This window comes from Haliotis rubra, unplaced genomic scaffold, assembly GCF_003918875.1.
Source record: "Haliotis rubra isolate DU_JTF1 unplaced genomic scaffold, ASM391887v1 Scf482, whole genome shotgun sequence".
NCBI lineage: Eukaryota > Metazoa > Mollusca > Gastropoda > Lepetellida > Haliotidae > Haliotis > Haliotis rubra.
Genome location: NW_025767171.1, coordinates 20,970 through 35,021, shown reverse-complemented (window position 1 = coordinate 35,021; position 14,052 = coordinate 20,970).

Sequence of the window (14,052 nt, the reverse complement as noted above, 5' to 3'; positions counted from 1 at the left end):
CCCTGTGTATGATGTAAACTTGTCTGATAGGTCCTGTGTATGATGTAAACATGTGTATGATGTAAACTTGTCTGATAGGTCCTGTGCATGATGTAAACATGTCTGACAGGTACTGTGTATGATGTAAACATGTCTGATAGGTCCTGTGTATGATGTAAACTTGTCTGATAGGTCCTGTGTATGATGTAAACTTGTCTGATAGGTCCTGTGTATGATGTAAACATGTCTGATAGGTCCTGTGTATGATGTAAACTTGTCTGATAGGTCCTGTGTATGATGTAAACTTGTCTGATAGGTCCTGTGTATGATGTAAACTTGTCTGATAGGTCCTGTGCATGATGTAAACTTGTCTGATAGGTCCTGTGTATGATGTAAACTTGTCTGATAGGGTACTGTGTATGATGTAAACATGTCTGATAGGTCCTGTGTATGATGTAAACTTGTCTGATCCTGTGTGATAGGTCCTGTGTATGATGTAAACTTGTCTGATAGGTCCTGTGTATGATGTAAACTTGTCTGATAGGTCCTGTGTATGATGTAAACTTGTCTGACAGGTCCTGTGTATGATGTAAACATGTCTGATAGGTCCTGTGTATGATGTAAACATGTCTGATAGGTCCTGTGTATGATGTAAACATGTCTGATAGGGTCCTGTGTATGATGTAAACTTGTCTGATAGGTCCTGTGTATGATGTAAACTTGTCTGATAGGTCCTGTGTATGATGTAAACTTGTCTGATAGGTCCTGTGTATGATGTAAACTTATGTCTGATAGGTCCTGTGTATGATGTAAACTTGTCTGGGTCCTGTGTATGATGTAAACATGTCTGATAGGTCCTGTGTATGATGTAAACATGTCTGATATGGTCCTGTGTATGATGTAAACTTGTCTGATAGGTCCTGTGTATGATGTAAACATGTCTGATAGGTCCTGTGTATGATGTAAACTTGTCTGATAGGTCCTGTGTATGATGTAAACTTGTCTGATAGGTCCTGTGTATGATGTAAACTTGTCTGATAGGTCCTGTGTATGATGTAAACCTGATGTCTGATGAGGTCCTGTGTATGATGTAAACTTGTCTGATAGGTCCTGTGTATGATGTAAACTTGTCTGACAGGTCCTGTGTATGATGTAAACATGTCTGATAGGTCCTGTGTATGATGTAAACTTGTCCTGATAGGTCCTGTGTATGATGTAAACTTGTCTGATAGGTCCTGTGTATGATGTAAACATGTCTGATAGGTCCTGTGTCCTGTAGGTATGTGTATGATGTAAACTTGTCTGATAGGTCCTGTGTATGATGTAAACTTGTCTGATAGGTCCTGTGTATGATGTAAACTTGTCTGATAGGTCCTGTGTATGATGTAAACTTGTCTGATAGGTCCTGTGCATGATGTAAACATGTCTGATAGGTCCTGTGTATGATGTAAACATGTCTGATAGGTCCTGTGTATGATGTAAACTTGTCTGATATGGTCCTGTGTATGGTCTGTATGTATGTAAACTTGTCTGATAGGTCCTGTGTATGATGTAAACTTGTCTGATAGGTCCTGTGTATGATGTAAACTTGTCTGATAGGTCCTGTGTATGATGTAAACATGTCTGATAGGTCCTGTGTATGATGTAAACTTGTCTGATAGGTCCTGATGATGTAAACATGTCTGATAGGTCCTGTGTATGATGTAAACTTGTCTGATAGGTCCTGTGTATGATGTAAACTTGTCTGACCTTGTCATGTAAGCATGTCCTGATAGGTCCTGTGTATGATGTAAACATGTCTGATAGGTCCTGTGTATGATGTAAACTTGTCTGATAGGTCCTGTGCATGATGTAAAACATGTCTGATAGGTCATGTCTGATGTAAACATGTCTGATAGGTCCTGTGTATGATGTAAACTTGTCTGATAGGTCCTGTGCATGTATGGTCCTGTGTATGATGTAAACATGTCTGATAGGTCCTGTGTATGATGTAAACTTGTCTGATAGGTCCTGTGTATGATGTAAACTTGTCTGACAGGTCCTGTGCATGATGTAAACATGTCTGATAGGTCCTGTGTATGATGTAAACTTGTCTGATAGGTACTGTGTATGATGTAAACATGTCTGATAGGTCCCTGTGTATGATGTAAGCTTGTCTGATGGTCCTGTGTATGATGTAAACTTGTCTGATAGGTCCTGTGCATGATGTAAACTTGTCTGATAGGTCCTGTGTATGATGTAAACATGTCTGATAGGTCCTGTGTATGATGTAGGTCCTGTGTATGATGTAAACTTGTCTGACAGGTCCTGTGCATGATGTAAACATGTCTGATAGGTCCTGTGTATGATGTAAACTTGTCTGATAGGTACTGTGCATGATGTAAACATGTCTGATAGGTCCTGTGTATGATGTAAACATGTCTGATAGGTCCTGTGTATGATGTAAACTTGTCCCATGATAGGCCCTGTGTATGTATGATGTAAACATGTCTGATAGGCCCTGTGTATGATGTAAACCTGTCTGATAGGCCCTGTGTATGATGTAAACTTGTCTGACAGGTCCTGTGCATGATGTAAACTTGTCTGACAGGTCCTGTGTATGATGTAAACTTGTCTGACAGGTACTGTGTATGATGTAAACATGTCTGATAGGCCCTGTGTATGATGTAAACTTGTCTGACAGGTCCTGTGTATGATGTAAACATGTCTGATAGGTGCTGTGTATGATGTAAACATGTCTGATAGGTTCTGTGTATGATGTAAACTTGTCTGATAGGTCCTGTGTATGATGTAAACATGTCTGATAGGTCCTGTGTATGATGTAAACTTGTCTGACAGGTCCTGTGCATGATGTAAACATGTCTGATAGGTACTGTGTATGATGTAAACATGTCTGATAGGTCCTGTGTATGATGTAAACTTGTCTGATAGGCCCTGTGTATGATGTAAACTTGTCTGACAGGTCCTGTGTATGATGTAAACATGTCTGATAGGTCCTGTGTATGATGTAAACTTGTCTGATAGGTCCTGTGTATGATGTAAACTTGTCTGATAGGTCCTGTGTATGATGTAAACTTGTCTGACAGGTCCTGTGTATGATGTAAACTTGTCTGACAGGTCCTGTGTATGATGTAAACTTGTCTGATAGGTGCTGTGTATGATGTAAACATGTCTGATAGGTCCTGTGTATGATGTAAACTTGTCTGACAGGTCCTGTGTATGATGTAAACATGTCTGATAGGTCCTGTGTATGATGTAAACTGTCTGATAGGTCCTGTGTATGATGTAAACTTGTCTGATAGGTCCTGTGTATGATGTAAACATGTCTGATAGGTCCTGTGTATGATGTAAACTTGTCTGACAGGTCCTGTGTATGATGTAAACATGTCTGACAGGTCCTGTGTATGATGTAAACATGTCTGATAGGTCCTGTGTATGATGTAGGTTGTCTGATATGTCCCTGTGTATGATGTAAACATGTCTGATAGGTCCTGTGTATGATGTAAACTTGTCTGATAGGTCCTGTGTATGATGTAAACTTGTCTGATAGGTCCTGGCCATGATGTAAACATGTCTGATAGGTCCTGTGTATGATGTAAACTCTTGTAATAGGTCCTGTGTATGATGTCTGATGGAGTCCTGTGTATGATGTAAACTTGTCTGATAGGTCCTGTGTATGATGTAAACTTGTCTGATAGGTCCTGTGCATGATGTAAACTTGTCTGATAGGTCCTGTGTATGATGTAAACTCCTGTTCGATAGGTCCTGTGTATGATGTAAACTTGTCTGATAGGTCCTGTGTATGATGTAAACTTGTCTGATAGGTCCTGTGTATGATGTAAACTTGTCTGATAGGTCCTGTGTATGATGTAAACTTGGAGGCCCTCTGATAGGTCCCTGTGTATGATGTAAACATGTCTGATAGGTCCTGTGTATGATGTAAACTTGTCTGATAGGTCCTGTGTATGATGTAAACTTGTCTGACAGGTCCTGTGTATGATGTAAACTTGTCTGATAGGTCCTGTGTATGATGTAAACTGTGTCTGATTAAACATGTCTGATAGGTCCTGTGTATGATGTAAACTTGTCTGATAGGTCCTGTGCATGATGTAAACTTGTCTGATAGGTCCTGTGTATGATGTAAACTTGTCTGACAGGTCCTGTGTATGATGTAAACTTGTCTGATAGGTCCTGTGTATGATGTAAACACTGTGTGATAGGTCCACCAGTGCATGATGTAAAACTTGTCTGATAGGTCCTGTGTATGATGTAAACTTGTCTGATAGGTCCTGTGTATGATGTAAACTTGTCTGATAGGTCCTGTGTATGAGATGTAAACATGTCTGATGGGTCCTGTGTATGATGTAAACTTGTCTGTCTGTGTATGATGCAAAGTCTTGTCCTGTAGATTGATAGGTCCTGTGTATGATGTAAACTTGTCTGATGGAGTCCTGTGTATGATGTAAACTTGTCTGATGGGTCCTGTGTATGATGTAAACTTGTCTGATAGGTGCTGTGTATGGTCCTGTATGATGATGTCATGGGTCCACCAAGGTGACTGGTGTATGATGTAAACTTGTCTTGTCTGACAGGTCCTGTGTATGATGTAAACTTGTCTGATAGGTCCTGTGTATGATGTAAACTTGTCTGATGAGGTCCTGTGTGATGTAAACTTGTCCTGATAGGTCCTGTGTATGATGTAAACTTGTCTGATAGGTACTGGTCCTGTGTATGATGTAAACTTGTCCTGATAAGGTCTGATGTCCTGTGTATGATGTAAACTTGTCTGATTAGGTCCTGTGTGTATGATGTAAACATGTCTGATAGGTCCTGTGTATGATGATAGGTCCTGTGTATGATGTAAACATGTCTGATAGGTCCTGTGTATGATGTAAACTTGTCTGATAGGTCCTGTGTATGATGTAAACTTGTCTGATAAGGTACTGTGTATGATGTAAACATGTCTGATAGGTCCTGTGTATGATGTAAACTGTCTGATAGGTCCTGTGTATGATGTAGGTCCTGTGTATGTCTGATACAGGGTCCTGTGTATGATGTAAACATGTCTGATAGGTCCTGTGTATGATGTAAACTTGTCTGATAGGTCCTGTGTATGATGTAAACATGTCTGATAGGTCCTGTGTATGATGTAAACTTGTCTGATAGGTCCTGTGTATGATGTAAACTTGTCTGATGGGTACTGTGTATGATGTAAACTTGTGTCTGATAGGTCCTGTGTATGATGTAAACTTGTGAGATAGGTCCTGTGTATGATGTAAACATGTCTGATAGGTCCTGTGTATGATGTAAACTTGTCTGATAGGTCCTGTGTATGATGTAAACTTGTCTGACAGGTCCTGTGCATGATGTAAACATGTCTGATAGGTACTGTGTATGATGTTAACATGTCAGATAGGTCCTGTGTATGATGTAAACTTGTCTGATAGGTCCTGTGTATGATGTAAACTTGTCTGATAGGTCCTGTGTATGATGTAAACTTGTCTGATAGGTCCTGTGCATGATGTAAACATGTCTGATAGGTCCTGTGTATGATGTAAACTTGTCTGATAGGTACTGTGTATGATGTAGGTCCTGTGTATGATGTAAACTTGTCTGATAGGTACTGTGTATGATGTAGGTCCTGTGTATGATGTAAACTTGTCTGACAGGTCCTGTGCATGATGTAAACATGTCTGATAGGTCCTGTGTATGATGTAAACTTGTCTGATAGGTACTGTGTATGATGTAAACATGTCTGATGTAAACTCCTGTCTGATGATGTAAACTTGTCTGATAGGTCCTGTGTATGATGTAAACTTGTCTGACAGGTCCTGTGCATGATGTAAAACATGTCTGATAGGTCCTGTGTATGATGTAAACTTGTCTGATAGGTCCTGTGTATGATGTAAACATGTCTGATAGGTCCTGTGTATGATGTAAACTTGTCTGATAGGTCCTGTGTATGATGTAAACTTGTCTGACAGGTCCCTGTGCATGATGTAAAACATGTCTGATAGGTCCTGTGTATGATGTAAACATGTCTGATAGGTCCTGTGTGCTATGATGTAGGTCCTGTGTATGATGTAAACTTGTCTGATAGGTCCTGTGCATGATGTAAACATGTCTGATAGGTCCTGTGTATGATGTAAACTTGTCTGATAGGTACTGTGTATGATGTAAACATGTCTGACAGGTCCTGTGCATGATGTAAACATGTCTGATAGGTCCTGTGTATGATGTAAACTTGTCTGATAGGCCCTGTGTATGATGTAAACATGTCTGATAGGCCCTGTGTATGATGTAAACCTGTCTGATAGGCCCTGTGTATGATGTAAACTTGTCTGACAGGTCCTGTGCATGATGTAAACTTGTCTGACAGGTCCTGTGTATGATGTAAACTTGTCTGACAGGTACTGTGTATGATGTAAACATGTCTGATAGGCCCTGTGTATGATGTAAACTTGTCTGACAGGTCCTGTGCATGATGTAAACATGTCTGATAGGTGCTGTGTATGATGTAAACATGTCTGATAGGTTCTGTGTATGATGTAAACTTGTCTGATAGGCCCTGTGTATGATGTAAACATGTCTGATAGGTCCTGTGTATGATGTAAACTTGTCTGACAGGTCCTGTGCATGATGTAAACATGTCTGATAGGTACTGTGTATGATGTAAACATGTCTGATAGGTCCTGTGTATGATGTAAACTTGTCTGATAGGCCCTGTGTATGATGTAAACTTGTCTGACAGGTCCTGTGCATGATGTAAACATGTCTGATAGGTACTGTGTATGATGTAAACTTGTCTGATAGGTCCTGTGTATGATGTAAACTTGTCTGACAGGTCCTGTGCATGATGTAAACTTGTCTGACAGGTCCTGTGTATGATGTAAACTTGTCTGATAGGTCCTGTGTATGATGTAAACTTGTCTGATAGGTACTGTGTATGATGTAAACATGTCTGATAGGTCCTGTGTATGATGTAAACTTGTCTGACAGGTCCTGTGTATGATGTAAACATGTCTGATAGGTCCTGTGTATGATGTAGGTCCTGTGTATGATGTAAACTTGTCTGACAGGTCCTGTGTATGATGTAAACATGTCTGATAGGTCCTGTGTATGATGTAAACTTGTCTGACAGGTCCTGTGTATGATGTAAACATGTCTGATGCAGGTCCTGTGTATGATGTAAACATGTCTGATAGGTCCTGTGTATGATGTAGGTCCTGTGTATGATGTAAACATGTCTGATAGGCCCTGTGTATGATGTAAACTTGTCTGATAGGTCCTGTGTATGATGTAAACTTGTCTGATAGGTACTGTGTATGATGTAAACATGTCTGATAGGTCCTGTGTATGATGTAAACTTGTCTGATAGGTCCTGTGCATGATGTAAACTTGTCTGATAGGTACTGTGTATGATGTAAACATGTCTGATAGGTCCTGTGTATGATGTAAACTTGTCTGATAGGTCCTGTGTATGATGTAAACTTGTCTGATAGGTCCTGTGTATGATGTAAACATGTCTGATAGGTCCTGTGTATGATGTAAACTTGTCTGATAGGTCCTGTGTATAATGTAAACTTGTCTGACAGGTCCTGTGCATGATGTAAACATGTCTGATAGGTACTGTGTATGATGTTAACATGTCAGATAGGTCCTGTGTATGATGTAAACTTGTCTGATAGGTCCTGTGTATGATGTAAACTTGTCTGATAGGTCCTGTGCATGATGTAAACTTGTCTGATAGGTCCTGTGCATGATGTAAACATGTCTGATAGGTCCTGTGTATGATGTAAACTTGTCTGATAGGTACTGTGTATGATTTAGGTCCTGTGTATGATGTAAACTTGTCTGATAGGTACTGTGTATGATGTAGGTCCTGTGTATGATGTAAACTTGTCTGATAGGTACTGTGTATGATGTAAACATGTCTGATAGGTCCTGTGTATGATGTAAACTTGTCTGACAGGTCCTGTGTATGATGTAAACATGTCTGATAGGTCCTGTGTATGATGTAGGTCCTGTGTATAATGTAAACTTGTCTGATAGGTCCTGTGTATGATGTAAACTTGTCTGATAGGTCCTGTGTATGATGTAAACTTGTCTGATAGGGACTCTATATCATGAACACATGAATCATCATTTTGTGTGGTAACGTTTCCAATGGCAATAACATACAGTTTATAAAAACAAGTAACAAAAAACAAAACAAGTTTAGTTTTACTCCGCTTTTAGCAATATTCCAGCAATATCACGGCGGGGGACACCAGAAATGGGCTTCACACATTGTACCCATGTGAACCTGGGTCTTCGGTGTGACGAGTGAACGCTTTAACCACTAGGGTACCCCACCGCCCTTAAACAAAACAAATATAGCACCAACCATAAATGATTCTAGGAAACACATTCTAAAATATCTTAAACCAGATTATTCTTAAATTGCAATTTTATACCATATCATAGCTAGAAAATAGCATTACATGCCAACACTATATTGTTCCTAGTTTTGAAGAGCTGTTCATTAAGGGGCTTCAAATCAGACAAATCAGTTGACAAAATTATGCTGCCTCAGAAACAACAAATTGTACAACAGTAAGACAGATTGAGTTTAAATGGAAGTTCATTAAATATTGCAGCATCGTGCCAGTTGTGTCATTTCCATAAGGTTCACCCGTGAAGATATGGGCTAGAATTGGTCTTCAGTAACCCGTGCTTGTCTCCACCTGTAAAGATCCGGGCTATAATTGGTCTTCAGTAACCCGTGCTTGTCTCCACCCGTGAAGATCCGGGCTAGAATTGGTCTTCAGTAACCCGTGTTTGTCTCCACCCGTGAAGATCCGGGCTAGAATTGGTCTTCAGTAACCTGTGCTTGTCATACGGGATCGGGTGGTCAGGGTGGTTGACGCATGTTATCATATCCCAATTGGGTAGATCGAAGCTCATGCTGTTGATCACTGGATTACCTGCTGTTGATGACTCGATTATTTACAGACCGCCGCCATATAGCTGGAATATTGCTAAGTGGGGCATAAAACTAAACTCACTCACTCCATATAGGTGCATGAGAGAGATACCGGACAATATTTCACTCTTTATGTACAGGGGTAAATACTGGGGACATTGTTTCCGTGGCAATGGTACTGCAAGTGCAATATTACAACACCATTTCCAATATTTTCAATAGAGGCACAACAGCAGTGGTAGTGTGACAGCTTGGTACGTACTGTGACCTAAAATGTGGTGGCACGATATATTGTGCTCATTTGGCATGTGTCACCATACAAAACGTTTGACTAGGTGTTGATAACACTGTCAGTGTCACTTTGTAAAAACATGTAATTTTTAGATTAAAATTGATATTTTATACTTATCCTGACTCATGCTTAATCGCTTGTCTCTTTCTTCTTGTGAATGATAGTGGAACACTTGAATCTCCTTTTGAAGCTCCCTTAAAAAAAGCGGACGTAAAATCACTCACCCAGTGTTATCTCCTTTGTGACTCTTTTGGCGGGAAAACCACGTCACATGTTCGAACATTCCCCTCACTCTCTCCTGATTAAGCGCCCGACACCTGGATTACAGGGAATCCAGAGTGCCATGAGGGGAGGTTGGGAGGTCTTACCTCATGAGTCAGGATAAGTATAAAATATCAATTTTAATCTAAAAATTACATATTTTTCCTTATCCTGACTCAGGCTTAATTGCTTGTAGAATCCAACGAAACAGGTGGTGGGTCAAGCCACTCTAGATTCCATGCTGATTTACATCCTGCATACCCCCCTGAGGGAACTTCTTATAGTACTATGCTGATCCTTCCTTCCAGCTTCCTCTGATGACGCTTCTCCTGACAGTAAAAGTGGATTTATACTGCTCCATGACTGATTTCTGCATCAATGGAGAAGTGACCCTTCTTCATATACGAGTAAGTCCTTACAAGTATAGGGTCTGTCACTCATGCTAGCCTATCTTTAGACATGCGCATGGACTCTAAGCCCCAACTCTCTGAGTGTCGGCTTTTACAAGTCATGTGATAAAGGGTAAGATTCATCTCAGCGTCTTTGAGGAACCGTCAATTGTTGTGCTACAACAAGAGGCCCAAACTGGTGGATACCGGAGACATCCTTGGTAGCAATGTCTCTGAGGTAGTGGTTGGCAAACACAGTCTCTGACTTCCAATAGCACCCTTCCATTATTGTCGAGATTGAGCAATTTCCATGTAGAGAAAGTGTCGACGCCAGTGCTTTTACTTAATGAGGATTGGAGGCTTGTGGTGGCTCAAGTCCTGCTGCTTTATAGGCTCTCAATATGACGGCTCTCATCCATATTGATATTGTTGTACGTGAGATTTCCGTAGGTGTCTCCGTAGATACAGGGATGAAAAGGCGCTTGAATTTTCGTCTCCTCATCTTAGACCTTTGTAGGTAGATTTGTAATGCTCTGATTGGACATAAGGATAGTACATCCTTAGTATCCTGTGGTCTAAGGACTAACGAAAGTGCTGGGATGTGGAATTGCTATGAAGTCCCATCTCAATCCCAGATGTATGATATTGCGATGTGCATCAAACCGTATTCGTTCAAAGTCCAGAGCATCTATTTCTGACATCCGAGCTGCTGTTGCCAAGGCGACCAGGAACAGAGTTTTATGTGTTAGAAACTCATAGGATGTCCTTCCTAGTGGTTCATAAGCATCACTGGTGAGATGCTGTAAGACTACGTTGAGATCCCAAGCAGGTGCTTTGAATTTCTTTTGTTGGCCTTCCAACTTATAGGAGCGTAGTAGAGCTAGTACCTCTGGTACTTTAGTCAGTTTCACACCTGTCTTCATGGTGATAAATGTACTGAGGGCCACTAGGTATGTAGATAGTGTTGAACCTTTTAACCGCCTTGTTTGTCTTAGATGACAAAGATATTCCGCCACTTGTGGATGTGTTGCTTCCATTGCCGTGAAGCCCTTCCTTAAGGCGTATTTCTCAAAGCTCTGCCACTTGTCGTCGTACAAGCTGCAAGTTGATCTACGTAGAGCCAATGTGACTGCGTTCGCTGCTCTGGCGGAGTATCCTCTTTTCTTCAAGCAAGTTTTAATACGTTCCATGCCTGTAGTTGGAATACTGTTGGATTGCCATGTACTTGCTTGGTGTGCGGATGCATTAGTAGGTTCGGCCACCCTGGAAGTTGTAGGGTTGGATTTCCGAGTTCTTTGGAACCGGAGAGACGAATGTTGGCATTTGTTTGTTGAACCTTGTAGCAAACAGTTCTATCAGTGGAGATCCTATCCTCTGTATGATGCATCTGAATGCTTCCGGGTGTAACATCCATTCCGTCGGGGATGGTTGTGTTGGATGAGATAGGGCGTCTGCTATAACATTCTTGGCTCCGGGAATGTGACATGCTTTCCCGTCGATGTTCAATTTGTCTATTATGCTGAACAGATGAAAGCTGAGATCTAGTAGATTCCTTGATCTTGTTGATCCTTGTTTGTTGATGTAGAACGCCACTGTGGAGTTGTCTGTGTGGATCATCAGTTGTGCGTTCCTTAGTAAGCTGGACCAGTGTAGTAAGGCGTTTATGACGTTCCATGCCTGTAGTTGGAATACTGTTGGATTGCCATGTACTTGCTTGGTGTGCGGATGCATTAGTAGGTTCGGCCACTCTGGAAGTTGTAGGGTTGGATTTCCAAGTTCTTGAATGAGGATGGGAAACCACACCCTCGCTGGCCAGTAGGGCTCGACCAAAATCAGTTGCAGGTTCTTCGTCTGCTTGATTTTCTGTAATACCTGCGGTATTACAGCTGGAGGTGGAAACGCGTATGCGTTTAGTCCTTCCCAGGAGATGCTTAGAGCATCTGTTGCCCATTCTTGTGGATCCGGAACCGGAGAGACGAATGTTGGCATTTGTTTGTTGAACCTTGTAGCAAACAGGTCTATTAGTGGAGATCCTATCCTCTGTATGATGCATCTGAATGCTTCTGGGTGTAACATCCATTCCGTCGGGGATGGTTGTGTTGGACGAGAAAGGGGGGGGCTGCTATCACATTCTTGGCTCCGGGAATGTGACATGCTTTCCCGTCGATGTTCAATTTGTCTATTATGCTGAACAGATGAAAGCTGAGATCTAGTAGATTCCTTGATCTTGTTGATCCTTGTTTGTTGATGTAGAACGCCACTGTGGATCAGCAGTTGTGCGTTCCTTAGTAACCTGGACCAGTGTAGTAAGGCGTTTATGACTGCTTTCATCTCGAGCATGTTGATGTGTAGACTTTGCTCCTGACTCGACCATTTCGCTGCTGCCTCTTCGTTGTCGAGGTGGGCTCCCCATCCTTGGAGTGATGCATCTACGTAGAGATGTGTGTTGTACTCTGGCTCTGATAAGTAGGTTCCTCCGCAAATATTCGACTTCCGTGTCCACCATAGGAGATATGGTTTCAGTCCGTCCGGCAGTCCGAACTGTCTAGATGAGCGTTCACGAACACTTGTAGTGGGCGCAGTTGTAGTCTTCCTCTGCGTGTCATGTCTTGCGCTTACGTGAGGAGACCGAGTAGGCTCTGACAATTTCGTAGTGGTAACGGAGAGAGTAGTGCTTGAGATATCATCTGTTGTATCTTGACCCAACGCTCCTCTGGAACGATTATGTGATTCTGAGATGTGATGAATCGTATTCCTAGGAATTGTAGATCCTGTGTGGGTTGTAGTTCCGATTTGAGGAGATTTACTAGCCATCCTAGTTGTGTAAGTAACCTGATCGTGAAGTCTAGTTGCAGTCTGAGTTGACTGGGATCTTGAAGAGCTTGAATCCCGTCGTTCAGGTAAAATGCACTGCGTAGACCTCGATGATGTAGATAAGTGATGATTGGCTTTGTCACTTGAGTAAACAACCAGGGGGCCGACAATATTCCAAATGGTAGCACCTTCCATTGGAAATGACCTCCGTTGAAAAGGAATCGTAGATATTTCCTTCAGTCCGGATGTATCGTGATGTGAAGATATGCATCCTGTAGATCTATGCTGGCGAAGTAGTCTAAAGGACGTATGAGTTGTCGCAGTTGAGGTAGATGTATCATTCTGAACTTTGCTGGGCTGCGTAGATAATCTTGGTTGAATTTCCTCATGTTGTATGTAAGTCGGAACTTTTCCCTGGCAGTTTTCTTTGGTACTAAGAATATTGGGGAGTAAAAACCGGGCGTGACAAACTCCTGTTTCATTTCTTTCGATCGCCTCCTTCTCGAGTAGAGTTGTGATAGCGTCGAGTAGATTCTCCCTCTGGTCGGCTGCATAGTTGTTGGTCAGAGAGTTGCTTGTCAATGGTGGTACTGCTTTTAGTTGTATCTTGTATCCTCTGAGTAGGATCTGGGATACGTAGTCGTCCTGAAGAATTCCCCAATTCTTCCAGTAGCGTTGTAGACGTCCACCCACTGTTGAAGGTTGTATGGGAACGGCTGAGGGTGGAAGACTCCAGTCGTTCCGAACCCGTCCTTCAGCATCTAAAGTTCCTGGCACCTCTGGATGCCCTGCCTCTTCCGGGGTTACCTCTGGGAGCTCCGGTTGGGCGACGAAAGAATCCTTGCCTCCTCTGGAGCTGCCATATTTCTTTTCCCTGGCTCTTTGTATTCCTGTGAACTTCGACTTGCCGGAGTAGCGTTGCGAGGCCTGACAGATAACACTGGCTAGTGTGTCGATGGACTTGATCATCATTACCTCCCTTGACTCTTTGGTTACTTCCTTGGCCATGTCCTCAATTTCCCTGCAAAGATAGATGGTTCCATGTGGTGAAGAGAGAACTTCTTAGCGTTGAATGGTGGGATGCTCTGACTCTGGAACTTCATTGCCTTCCTGAAGGCTGTGCTGAGATTCCTCGGTACATCTGCGACCGGATCGATGGGTGGAAGACTAAGTGTATCTAAGTCCTCGTTAGACATCCTGTATGTAAACACTTCATTATCCGCTTTTGTGGAGACCTTCGCGAATGCTCCTGATGGCTGTCCATATCAGAGGAGGATGATCTGCGATGCTCCGGTGAACGTCTGGTTCTGTTCCCTCGCGAATGCTCTTTCGGTGAAGGTGTCCAAGTACAT